Below are 13364 nucleotides of genomic sequence, written 5' to 3'. Positions count from 1 at the left end.
CTGCTGTCCTGGGTCTTCGCCCCCTCCTGCCCTGTGACTGCTGTCCTGGGTCTTCGCCCCTTTCTGCCCTGTGACTGGTGTCCTGGGTGTTCGTCCCCTCCTGCCCTGTGACTGCTGTCCTGGGTCTTCGCCCCTTCCTGCCCTGTGACTGGTGTCCTGTGTTCCGGGCCTTTTGACTTGCAGCCTGGTCCATTGCTCGGCATTGTATGCCGAGTCCTGGCACCTAGGCCTTTTGACCGGGGGCTTGTGCCTTGGGTCGAACCCGCTGATGTTTGTCTGGGCCGTGTGTCAGTTTTTTTTTGTTTTGTTGTTGTTGTTTTCCTCTTAAGAGGAAAACTTCCTGAACCCGCCAAAGACTAAAGCATCTGTGTACCAGTCCTGGTTTTGGGGGTGATTTGCTTCTCCTTGAGTGTGGGTGTGGAAAATTGCTTTCGATTACATCTGGGAGAATCCGTAGTTTTGTATACGACTTCTGTTCGTTTTTTGTTGTTGAAGTTATAGTATATGGTTGTTTTGTTGTTGGTTTTTTTTGCGAGTATAGGCTGTGTGTGTAAGGTTGCGTGAGTGGGATAGAGCGGAAGAGAATAAATTTTGTGTGGACGAGAAATATCTGTATTCTGTGTTTGTGTTGTCGGGTGAATTGGGTTGGGCGTTAGGTTTTAAAATAGTTCTCGACCTCTTCCCTAGGGGGGTCGTGACAATGGTGGAGATGCGGGGTATCGATCCCCGTACCTCTCACAACTCATGACAATCTCGTGTGGAGTGTTTTGTACATGCCCTTCCCCACTCGCTCTCCCCAGCTTGTCTTTTTGTATGTGTGACTCCCGGTTGTACGTTTTTCACGTGCAATCATGGAGTCATGTGTGTGTTTGTGTCACTGCTGAGCAGAGTTTAAAATTTCTCTGTTCTGTCAGTGACACTTCTCTAGGCTTTTCGCCCACGGCCTTCTTGGAGGAAGGTCGTGCCTGTTTGGTTCGGGGCTTTTTACCCAGCTGGTTGGCACCTTCATGTGAGGATCGCTTTTCCTCCTGGTGGCCATGCTTCTATGTTCTGTGTGCTCCAGCTCAGAGGGAGTGCCCTGCTGGACGTGTCTTGTCTTTGTTTTGGTTTTTTATTTCCAGCGTCAGGGTAGTGGTACCCAGTTGGCAGGTGAGTTCACTGTTGCATTGTTGAACTTATCTGTTGTAGTTTGTACTTGTCAGTTGGCTGTTATAAGTGCTGTTTCTTTGTTCATTTGTCCTGTTCTGTTAAGATGCGAGATATTCGATTTTTGTTTATTGGGATTTGAGGGTTAATGCTAAAAACGTCAGGCTTGTATTGTTTCCCTCTGTTGTGATATTTTAAACATAACTTTTAAAAATAATGGTTACTGGGATTTATTAAGTATGCTTAAAGTATTTCTGCCACTAACGTTTCCTTGTGAACCCCTTTACTATTATTGTAAGAATGTTTCTATTTTCGTTATGTTCACAAGGTAGAATTATCATTGATATGTTTTCTAAACTATCAGTTTTCCCCCCCAGTTTCAACGTCTTATGTACAATCTTTCAGAAAATGTGTTCACTAATTAATGTGAGGGATAGGGAGCTGTCAAACGGAATTTTATAGTGATATTTTATAATGCTGTTTGAGTTTCGTTAAATCTTTTGTTCATCACTTTGTCTTACACGTTTCATTGAGGGTGGGCAGGGGTAATCCTTCCAGAAGGATAATATAATTTATGCAGTTTGCAGCGTCCCACTTCCTGCACCATCTCTTCTTCAGCCTGTGTTGGCCAGGCGGCGTTGTTGCTCCTTCTGCTGCTGACTGCTGTCTTCAGTCCTGCTGCCCTCTTCTCATCACTGTCATCGTTTGTTCACTAGTTTCGTCGTTTTCTGTTTTCATCTGTCTTCAGTTTTCGCCGTTCAAGTCATCGTTTTTTCTTGTGTTGTGCAGTGCTTCAGTTTATCTATTCGTCAAACGTCCTTACGTCCTTAGTTCATTGTTAGCATTCTCCGGACTGACTGCTGCTGGACGGCCGTGTCTTAAAGCTCTGTGCTTTGTGGGGTTTTTGTGTGTGTGTGTGTTATTTATCCATTCTGTCAGCGTAGTTATCATTTCTTGCTAAGATTGTAGTTTTATTAGTCAAGTTCTGTGTGTGACTGAATAAATGTATGTAAACCCTGAATTATTTTAGTCTGTGTTTGTGTTGTCTGGGTGTTAGTGCTGGGCTGGGTGGGGGTTTCTAGTCCGCTCTCTTATAGAGCGTGACAATGGTGGAGATGCGGGGTACCAGATTCTAGGGAATGTAATGCGGGTTGGGGGGTAGGGTGTGATCGTCTTGTTCGTCTACGTTTTATGTTGCAGGCATTTCGTTTTGGTTAGCTTTTGTGGAGGTGATTAAGGTTGTTAGATAGGTTCTTACTGTTGGACGGTTGTGAGTGAAGTGGGGACCTGGAGTTAGTGACTTAGAGACTTAATCTTAATTCAAGTTTTGTGTAGTTGCTGCACATTGTGATAAGAAAACATGCCCGTAACACGAAAAACTACTGCGGCCTCTACTCCTAGTTCGGGGTCACGGGGGGTCAGGGCAGAAGGCGGTACACCTTCTCTGAGTGCTGAAAAAAAGACTGAATTGTCCGGATGGATTCAGGGCCACCTGAAGGAGGCTAATCCTGAGGGGGCTTTCGATGAAGGCTTGAAGAGTGAGTCTGAGTCCATACCTTCTCAGGACATGTACTCAAAGTTCAGGGTGTTGGGCACTGACTTAGGTTTGTCTGGAGAGGCGTTGGCCCGGTTTGTGGTTGATGCAGTAGCCAGGGAGGAAGAGCGTCAGGCTAGGGAGGAAGAGAGAAAGTACAGGCAATGGAAGGATAGAAAAGAAGAAGAGTATAGGAAGAAAAAAGATGAGGAGGAAAGATTGTACAGGGAAATGAAGGACGAGGAAATGAAACAGTTAAGAGAGGAGGAAAGGCGTAGATTCGAGAGGAAAATGGAACTGCGCCAGGAAGAGCTAGAAGCTCACACGGCTCAGCAGTTTCCACTTGTACCGTATGATGGGGAAGACGATTTCGATAGCTTCCTTACACACTTTGAGAGAGTGGCAGGGTTAAATAAGTGGAAGCGTAGCTCCTGGGCAGCCCGCCTGGTGGCCCTTTTGCAGGGTCGGGCGAGAGATGCCTGCCTACGGTTACAACCAGAACAACTACACGATTATGACATCTTAAAAGCAGCTCTGCTTCATGAATTCCGCCTGGATGCAGATTCCTACCGCAAACGGTTCCGTTCAATGCGGAAATTAGCGGAAGAGACGTTTGATCAGTTTCTGGGCAGGCTGAAGGTTTGTTTCTCCCGGTGGTGTGTGGCCGCTGGACGGGATGAATCTGATGCAGAGGACATTAAAGATCTGGTCCTTCAGGAGCAGTTCTTGACCACACTCAATCCCGATCTCGTCACTGAAGTTCGGCGTGAGGAACCCAATAGAGTTGAGGACGTTGCCCATATCACTACTAAAATTGTCAATGCTCGGAGAGCAGGTCGCATGGCGGAAGCTGAATTTCGAGTTTCCAAGAAAGGTTGTAGGGTTTCCGACCGCAGTTTCAATCTGGGCGCGGAGAAAAAAGGACCTCCACATGGGTCAGGGGATTCAGCTCCAAACAACGTAAAGGGAAGAGACTCTACAAGAATACCTGCCTGCTTCAACTGCGGAAAGCCAGGTCACTTGGCCAAAGAGTGCCGGCAACCCAAGAGGGTCTCACTCATTGCTCATGTCTCACCTGTACAGGGTGTTAATGCAAAAACCCTGACGCTTTGCACGTCTTGTGCTTCTAAACAGTACTCGCCTCGCTGCGAGGTTTCTGTCAATGGCCACACAGTGCAAGCTTTACGCGACACGGGAGCCCAGTTGATTGTTGTAGCCAGGCGACTCGTAAGACCTGACTGTTTTACCGGGGCCACAGTTCGCGTGGTGTTGGCAGAGTCAAGGTGCTCCTCAGTTCTGCCCATCGCCAGGGTGGACTTTCAGTCCCCGTTCATACAGGGCGTTTTGGACGTGGCTGTCATGGAGTCTCCTGTTGAGGAAGTTCTCATTGGGAATTGTGCCTGGAGAGGGGACGGCTCTTCAATGGTCGTGCCCGTCTATGCTGATCCCAGCCTTGTGGGCGCCGTTCAAACAAGAGCCCAGGCTGCAGCAAATACCAAACCCTTGCCTCCCCTGCCCGTCAAGGATATTCAGATCCATGTGTCACGGGAAGACTTACAGCACCAGCAAAATGACGATCCTGATTTTCATCAGGCACGTGATAGGGCTGGTTCAGGCCTTTTACGGAAAACCCCTTCAGGCGAGGTCTCTTATTTTAAAAAGCATGGGGTGTTGATGCGGCAGTTTAAAGATCACAGAGGCCAGGCGACCCAGATCTGTGTACCGAGGCCTTTGCGTTCCACAGTGGTACGCCTGGGCCATGAGGCTCCAATGTCTGGTCATTTGGGGTTTAGGCGGACGCAACAGAGAATATTTCCTCATTTCTATTGGCCAGGTATGTGCGGGGACATCAAACGTTTCGTTCTTTCCTGCGACAGGTGCCAAGAATCTGTACCAAAAGGGCGGGTTCCCAGAGTGCCTTTACTTAAAATGCCTCTGACTGTACCCTTCAGCCGAGAGGAACTATCCCACGATCGAGAGAGAATGCTTGGCGCTCGTGTGGGGCATACAAAAGTTCGAGCCATACCTGTACGGCAAACCATTCGTCGTCCAGACCGATCATGCCCCTCTGCAATACCTGGATAGAGCAAAAACGGTCAGCGGCAGACTGACACGGTGGGCGCTGCAGCTCCAGCCTTTCTCCTTCACAGTGCAAGTTATCCCTGGAAGAGAAAATGTTGGAGCCGACTATCTCAGTCGTCTGCCGGAGCAAGAATCGGGATTTCCCGAAAAGTGATTTCGGCAGTGTTCGTCAAGGAAGAGTATGCGCAGTCCCATTTGACTTCTGCACGTACCTGTATATTCTACTCTTAAAGTTAAGACAGCTTTTGTATAAATTTCTCTTCTCTTGTTTCGGTCTGGACAAACTGTTTTTGTTTTGGTGACTGTCCTTGACCACTAATAGACGTCCGAGAATGCGGATGGGCAGGGCGAGAGTTGTCACGTGTGTCTGTCTGTCCGTCAGTCGTTGTGACGGTGTGTTTAAGTTCCAAACGTGAAGTTTGAACTTGAATGGGGGGGTATTGTCACAACTTGTGAGGACAGTTAGGGCGTGTGGCCCGTCTTCGTTTTCCTCCACCCTCTTCTTTCACTTTCCCTCCTTCTCCCATCCTTCAGTTCGGGTAGAAGTCTCGAATTGCGCACGAACCACGTGCATGCATATTACTTGCTCACCTGAGCGAATATGAAATATTGTTGGGCAGCAACAATATTCGAGGCTTTTGCAGCCCGACTGCCGTAGTGTACGGGTCGTTCCTGTTGTTGGTGGGGTAGCTACCCCGACATCTAGGCACCATACGAAGTGAGGACCGGCTGTTCTCCATGGGAGCCACTTCTGTGTTTCTTCGTCTGTCTTCGTCGTCGTCGTGTCTTTGTGGTGGTCGTTAGTGTACGCCACCTGTGGCAGGTAAGAAGCCACTTGTCTATTTAGCTTGGTTGTGCTTCTGTCAGGGATGTAGGTGTGTAAAGATGTTCGACAAGAAAGAAAGCTGTACGTTAGGTTTTGACACAATCTATTTCGTTAATCACTCGTGTGCTACCACCGAGTGAATATGTACTTTTTCTTGTGTCGGCTAATATTTTTGCCAATTTTATGGTTATTGAGTTTTAAAATGATACGATTTTACCTTAGTTCACTGTTGGGTAAAATTGGGGGTTGGCTCTGTATGATAGGTGTAGAGAGTGCGAGTGCCGTATATTACTCCTATAATTCGTCTTGTCAATGGAATTATATTCCAGGTTTTCATTTTGAATGTGCTGTACATTTGTTTTTTTGTTAATTATATCGTTAGAATTAGTATTGCTCAGTACGGGGGGAACATTCCGTAATGTTCCAGCTCTCGCTGTGTGCTGTGTGTCCCGGGCCTTTCGTCTGGTGACCCAGATCTTCGCCCCTTCCTGCCCTGTGACTGGTGTCCTGGGTGTTCGTCCCCTCCTGCCCTGTGACTGCTGTCCTGGGTGTTCGTCCCTTCCTGCCCTGTGACTGGTGTCCTGGGTGTTCGTCCCCTCCTGCCCTGTGACTGCTGTCCTGGGTGTTCGTCCCCTCCTGCCCTGTGACTGCTGTCCTGGGTCTTCGCCCCCTCCTGCCCTGTGACTGCTGTCCTGGGTCTTCGCCCCTTCCTGCCCTGTGACTGGTGTCCTGTGTTCCGGGCCTTTTGACTTGCAGCCTGGTCCATTGCTCGGCATTGTATGCCGAGTCCTGGCACCTAGGCCTTTTGACCGGGGGCTTGTGCCTTGGGTCGAACCTGCCGATGTTTGTCTGGGCCGTGTGTCAGTTTTTTTTTGTTTTGTTGTTGTTGTTTTCCTCTTAAGAGGAAAACTTCCTGAACCCGCCAAAGACGAAAGCATCTGTGTACCAGTCCTGGTTTTGGGGGTGATTTGCTTCTCCTTGAGTGTGGGTGTGGAAAATTGCTTTCGATTACATCTGGGAGAATCCGTAGTTTTGTATACGACTTCTGTTCGTTTTTTGTTGTTGAAGTTATAGTATATGGTTGTTTTGTTGTTGGTTTTTTTTGCGAGTATAGGCTGTGTGTGTAAGGTTGCGTGAGTGGGATAGAGCGGAAGAGAATAAATTTTGTGTGGACGAGAAATATCTGTATTCTGTGTTTGTGTTGTCGGGTGAATTGGGTTGGGCGTTAGGTTTTAAAATAGTTCTCGACCTCTTCCCTAGGGGGGTCGTGACAATGGTGGAGATGCGGGGTATCGATCCCCGTACCTCTCACAACTCATGACAATCTCGTGTGGAGTGTTTTGTACATGCCCTTCCCCACTCGCTCTCCCCAGCTTGTCTTTTTGTATGTGTGACTCCCGGTTGTACGTTTTTCACGTGCAATCGTGGATTCATGTGTGTGTTTGTGTCACTGCTGAGCAGAGTTTAAAATTTCTCTGTTCTGTCAGTGACACTTCTCTAGGCTTTTCGCCCACGGCCTTCTTGGAGGAAGGTCGTGCCTGTTTGGTTCGGGGCTTTTTACCCAGCTGGTTGGCACCTTCATGTGAGGATCGCTTTTCCTCCTGGTGGCCATGCTTCTATGTTCTGTGTGCTCCAGCTCAGAGGGAGTGCCCTGCTGGACGTGTCTTGTCTTTGTTTTGGTTTTTTATTTCCAGCGTCAGGGTAGTGGTACCCAGTTGGCAGGTGAGTTCACTGTTGCATTGTTGAACTTATCTGTTGTAGTTTGTACTTGTCAGTTGGCTGTTATAAGTGCTGTTTCTTTGTTCATTTGTCCTGTTCTGTTAAGATGCGAGATATTCGATTTTTGTTTATTGGGATTTGAGGGTTAATGCTAAAAACGTCAGGCTTGTATTGTTTCCCTCTGTTGTGATATTTTAAACATAACTTTTAAAAATAATGGTTACTGGGATTTATTAAGTACGCTTAAAGTATTTCTGCCACTAACGTTTCCTTGTTAACCCCTTTACTATTATTGTAAGAATGTTTCTATTTTCGTTATGTTCACAAGGTAGAATTATCATTGATATGTTTTCTAAACTATCAGTTTTCCCCCCCAGTTTCAACGTCTTATGTACAATCTTTCAGAAAATGTGTTCACTAATTAATGTGAAGGATAGGGAGCTGTCAAACGGAATTTTATAGTGATATTTTATAATGCTGTTTGAGTTTCGTTAAATCTTTTGTTCATCACTTTGTCTTACACGTTTCATTGAGGGTGGGCAGGGGTAATCCTTCCAGAAGGATAATATAATTTATGCAGTTTGCAGCGTCCCACTTCCTGCACCATCTCTTCTTCAGCCTGTGTTGGCCAGGCGGCGTTGTTGCTCCTTCTGCTGCTGACTGCTGTCTTCAGTCCTGCTGCCCTCTTCTCATCACTGTCATCGTTTGTTCACTAGTTTCGTCGTTTTCTGTTTTCATCTGTCTTCAGTTTTCGCCGTTCAAGTCATCGTTTTTTCTTGTGTTGTGCAGTGCTTCAGTTTATCTATTCGTCAAACGTCCTTACGTCCTTAGTTCATTGTTAGCATTCTCCGGACTGACTGCTGCTGGACGGCCGTGTCTTAAAGCTCTGTGCTTTGTGGGGTTTTTGTGTGTGTGTGTGTTATTTATCCATTCTGTCAGCGTAGTTATCATTTCTTGCTAAGATTGTAGTTTTATTAGTCAAGTTCTGTGTGTGACTGAATAAATGTATGTAAACCCTGAATTATTTTAGTCTGTGTTTGTGTTGTCTGGGTGTTAGTGCTGGGCTGGGTGGGGGTTTCTAGTCCGCTCTCTTATAGAGCGTGACAATGGTGGAGATGCGGGGTACCAGATTCTAGGGAATGTAATGCGGGTTGGGGGGTAGGGTGTGATCGTCTTGTTCGTCTACGTTTTATGTTGCAGGCATTTCGTTTTGGTTAGCTTTTGTGGAGGTGATTAAGGTTGTTAGATAGGTTCTTACTGTTGGACGGTTGTGAGTGAAGTGGGGACCTGGAGTTAGTGACTTAGAGACTTAATCTTAATTCAAGTTTTGTGTAGTTGCTGCACATTGTGATAAGAAAACATGCCCGTAACACGAAAAACTACTGCGGCCTCTACTCCTAGTTCGGGGTCACGGGGGGTCAGGGCAGAAGGCGGTACACCTTCTCTGAGTGCTGAAAAAAAGACTGAATTGTCCGGATGGATTCAGGGCCACCTGAAGGAGGCTAATCCTGAGGGGGCTTTCGATGAAGGCTTGAAGAGTGAGTCTGAGTCCATACCTTCTCAGGACATGTACTCAAAGTTCAGGGTGTTGGGCACTGACTTAGGTTTGTCTGGAGAGGCGTTGGCCCGGTTTGTGGTTGATGCAGTAGCCAGGGAGGAAGAGCGTCAGGCTAGGGAGGAAGAGAGAAAGTACAGGCAATGGAAGGATAGAAAAGAAGAAGAGTATAGGAAGAAAAAAGATGAGGAGGAAAGATTGTACAGGGAAATGAAGGACGAGGAAATGAAACAGTTAAGAGAGGAGGAAAGGCGTAGATTCGAGAGGAAAATGGAACTGCGCCAGGAAGAGCTAGAAGCTCACACGGCTCAGCAGTTTCCATTTGTACCGTATGAAGGGGAAGACGATTTCGATAGCTTCCTTACACACTTTGAGAGAGTGGCAGGGTTAAATAAGTGGAAGCGTAGCTCCTGGGCAGCCCGCCTGGTGGCCCTTTTGCAGGGTCGGGCGAGAGATGCCTGCCTACGGTTACAACCAGAACAACTACACGATTATGACATCTTAAAAGCAGCTCTGCTTCATGAATTCCGCCTGGATGCAGATTCCTACCGCAAACGGTTCCGTTCAATGCGGAAATTAGCGGAAGAGACGTTTGATCAGTTTCTGGGCAGGCTGAAGGTTTGTTTCTCCCGGTGGTGTGTGGCCGCTGGACGGGATGAATCTGATGCAGAGGACATTAAAGATCTGGTCCTTCAGGAGCAGTTCTTGACCACACTCAATCCCGATCTCGTCACTGAAGTTCGGCGTGAGGAACCCAATAGAGTTGAGGACGTTGCCCATATCACTACTAAAATTGTCAATGCTCGGAGAGCAGGTCGCATGGCGGAAGCTGAATTTCGAGTTTCCAAGAAAGGTTGTAGGGTTTCCGACCGCAGTTTCAATCTGGGCGCGGAGAAAAAAGGACCTCCACATGGGTCAGGGGATTCAGCTCCAAACAACGTAAAGGGAAGAGACTCTACAAGAATACCTGCCTGCTTCAACTGCGGAAAGCCAGGTCACTTGGCCAAAGAGTGCCGGCAACCCAAGAGGGTCTCACTCATTGCTCATGTCTCACCTGTACAGGGTGTTAATGCAAAAACCCTGACGCTTTGCACGTCTTGTGCTTCTAAACAGTACTCGCCTCGCTGCGAGGTTTCTGTCAATGGCCACACAGTGCAAGCTTTACGCGACACGGGAGCCCAGTTGATTGTTGTAGCCAGGCGACTCGTAAGACCTGACTGTTTTACCGGGGCCACAGTTCGCGTGGTGTTGGCAGAGTCAAGGTGCTCCTCAGTTCTGCCCATCGCCAGGGTGGACTTTCAGTCCCCGTTCATACAGGGCGTTTTGGACGTGGCTGTCATGGAGTCTCCTGTTGAGGAAGTTCTCATTGGGAATTGTGCCTGGAGAGGGGACGGCTCTTCAATGGTCGTGCCCGTCTATGCTGATCCCAGCCTTGTGGGCGCCGTTCAAACAAGAGCCCAGGCTGCAGCAAATACCAAACCCTTGCCTCCCCTGCCCGTCAAGGATATTCAGATCCATGTGTCACGGGAAGACTTACAGCACCAGCAAAATGACGATCCTGATTTTCATCAGGCACGTGATAGGGCTGGTTCAGGCCTTTTACGGAAAACCCCTTCAGGCGAGGTCTCTTATTTTAAAAAGCATGGGGTGTTGATGCGGCAGTTTAAAGATCACAGAGGCCAGGCGACCCAGATCTGTGTACCGAGGCCTTTGCGTTCCACAGTGGTACGCCTGGGCCATGAGGCTCCAATGTCTGGTCATTTGGGGTTTAGGCGGACGCAACAGAGAATATTTCCTCATTTCTATTGGCCAGGTATGTGCGGGGACATCAAACGTTTCGTTCTTTCCTGCGACAGGTGCCAAAAATCTGTACCAAAAGGGCGGGTTCCCAGAGTGCCTTTACTTAAAATGCCTCTGACTGTACCCTTCAGCCGAGAGGAACTATCCCACGATCGAGAGAGAATGCTTGGCGCTCGTGTGGGGCATACAAAAGTTCGAGCCATACCTGTACGGCAAACCATTCGTCGTCCAGACCGATCATGCCCCTCTGCAATACCTGGATAGAGCAAAAACGGTCAGCGGCAGACTGATACGGTGGGCGCTGCAGCTCCAGCCTTTCTCCTTCACAGTGCAAGTTATCCCTGGAAGAGAAAATGTTGGAGCCGACTATCTCAGTCGTCTGCCGGAGCAAGAATCGGGATTTCCCGAAAAGTGATTTCGGCAGTGTTCGTCAAGGAAGAGTATGCGCAGTCCCATTTGACTTCTGCACGTACCTGTATATTCTACTCTTAAAGTTAAGACAGCTTTTGTATAAATTTCTCTTCTCTTGTTTCGGTCTGGACAAACTGTTTTTGTTTTGGTGACTGTCCTTGACCACTAATAGACGTCCGAGAATGCGGATGGGCAGGGCGAGAGTTGTCACGTGTGTCTGTCTGTCCGTCAGTCGTTGTGACGGTGTGTTTAAGTTCCAAACGTGAAGTTTGAACTTGAATGGGGGGTATTGTCACAACTTGTGAGGACAGTTAGGGCGTGTGGCCCGTCTTCGTTTTCCTCCACCCTCTTCTTTCACTTTCCCTCCTTCTCCCATCCTTCAGTTCGGGTAGAAGTCTCGAATTGCGCACGAACCACGTGCATGCATATTACTTGCTCACCTGAGCGAATATGAAATATTGTTGGGCAGCAACAATATTCGAGGCTTTTGCAGCCCGACTGCCGTAGTGTACGGGTCGTTCCTGTTGTTGGTGGGGTAGCTACCCCGACATCTAGGCACCATACGAAGTGAGGACCGGCTGTTCTCCATGGGAGCCACTTCTGTGTTTCTTCGTCTGTCTTCGTCGTCGTCGTGTCTTTGTGGTGGTCGTTAGTGTACGCCACCTGTGGCAGGTAAGAAGCCACTTGTCTATTTAGCTTGGTTGTGCTTCTGTCAGGGATGTAGGTGTGTAAAGATGTTCGACAAGAAAGAAAGCTGTACGTTAGGTTTTGACACAATCTATTTCGTTAATCACTCGTGTGCTACCACCGAGTGAATATGTACTTTTTCTTGTGTCGGCTAATATTTTTGCCAATTTTATGGTTATTGAGTTTTAAAATGATACGATTTTACCTTAGTTCACTGTTGGGTAAAATTGGGGGTTGGCTCTGTATGATAGGTGTAGAGAGTGCGAGTGCCGTATATTACTCCTATAATTCGTCTTGTCAATGGAATTATATTCCAGGTTTTCATTTTGAATGTGCTGTACATTTGTTTTTTTGTTAATTATATCGTTAGAATTAGTATTGCTCAGTACGGGGGGAACATTCCGTAATGTTCCAGCTCTCGCTGTGTGCTGTGTGTCCCGGGCCTTTCGTCTGGTGACCCAGATCTTCGCCCCTTCCTGCCCTGTGACTGGTGTCCTGGGTGTTCGTCCCCTCCTGCCCTGTGACTGCTGTCCTGGGTGTTCGTCCCTTCCTGCCCTGTGACTGGTGTCCTGGGTGTTCGTCCCCTCCTGCCCTGTGACTGCTGTCCTGGGTGTTCGTCCCCTCCTGCCCTGTGACTGCTGTCCTGGGTCTTCGCCCCCTCCTGCCCTGTGACTGCTGTCCTGGGTCTTCGCCCCTTTCTGCCCTGTGACTGGTGTCCTGGGTGTTCGTCCCCTCCTGCCCTGTGACTGCTGTCCTGGGTCTTCGCCCCTTCCTGCCCTGTGACTGGTGTCCTGTGTTCCGGGCCTTTTGACTTGCAGCCTGGTCCATTGCTCGGCATTGTATGCCGAGTCCTGGCACCTAGGCCTTTTGACCGGGGGCTTGTGCCTTGGGTCGAACCCGCCGATGTTTGTCTGGGCCGTGTGTCAGTTTTTTTTTGTTTTGTTGTTGTTGTTTTCCTCTTAAGAGGAAAACTTCCTGAACCCGCCAAAGACTAAAGCATCTGTGTACCAGTCCTGGTTTTGGGGGTGATTTGCTTCTCCTTGAGTGTGGGTGTGGAAAATTGCTTTCGATTACATCTGGGAGAATCCGTAGTTTTGTATACGACTTCTGTTCGTTTTTTGTTGTTGAAGTTATAGTATATGGTTGTTTTGTTGTTGGTTTTTTTTGCGAGTATAGGCTGTGTGTGTAAGGTTGCGTGAGTGGGATAGAGCGGAAGAGAATAAATTTTGTGTGGACGAGAAATATCTGTATTCTGTGTTTGTGTTGTCGGGTGAATTGGGTTGGGCGTTAGGTTTTAAAATAGTTCTCGACCTCTTCCCTAGGGGGGTCGTGACAATGGTGGAGATGCGGGGTATCGATCCCCGTACCTCTCACAACTCATGACAATCTCGTGTGGAGTGTTTTGTACATGCCCTTCCCCACTCGCTCTCCCCAGCTTGTCTTTTTGTATGTGTGACTCCCGGTTGTACGTTTTTCACGTGCAATCGTGGAGTCATGTGTGTGTTTGTATCACTGCTGAGCAGAGTTTAAAATTTCTCTGTTCTGTCAGTGACACTTCTCTAGGCTTTTCGCCCACGGCCTTCTTGGAGGAAGGTCGTGCCTGT

This window comes from Babylonia areolata, chromosome 3, assembly GCF_041734735.1.
Source record: "Babylonia areolata isolate BAREFJ2019XMU chromosome 3, ASM4173473v1, whole genome shotgun sequence".
NCBI classification, from domain to species: domain Eukaryota; kingdom Metazoa; phylum Mollusca; class Gastropoda; order Neogastropoda; family Buccinidae; genus Babylonia; species Babylonia areolata.
Note: the sequence above shows the minus strand (reverse complement) of the source record.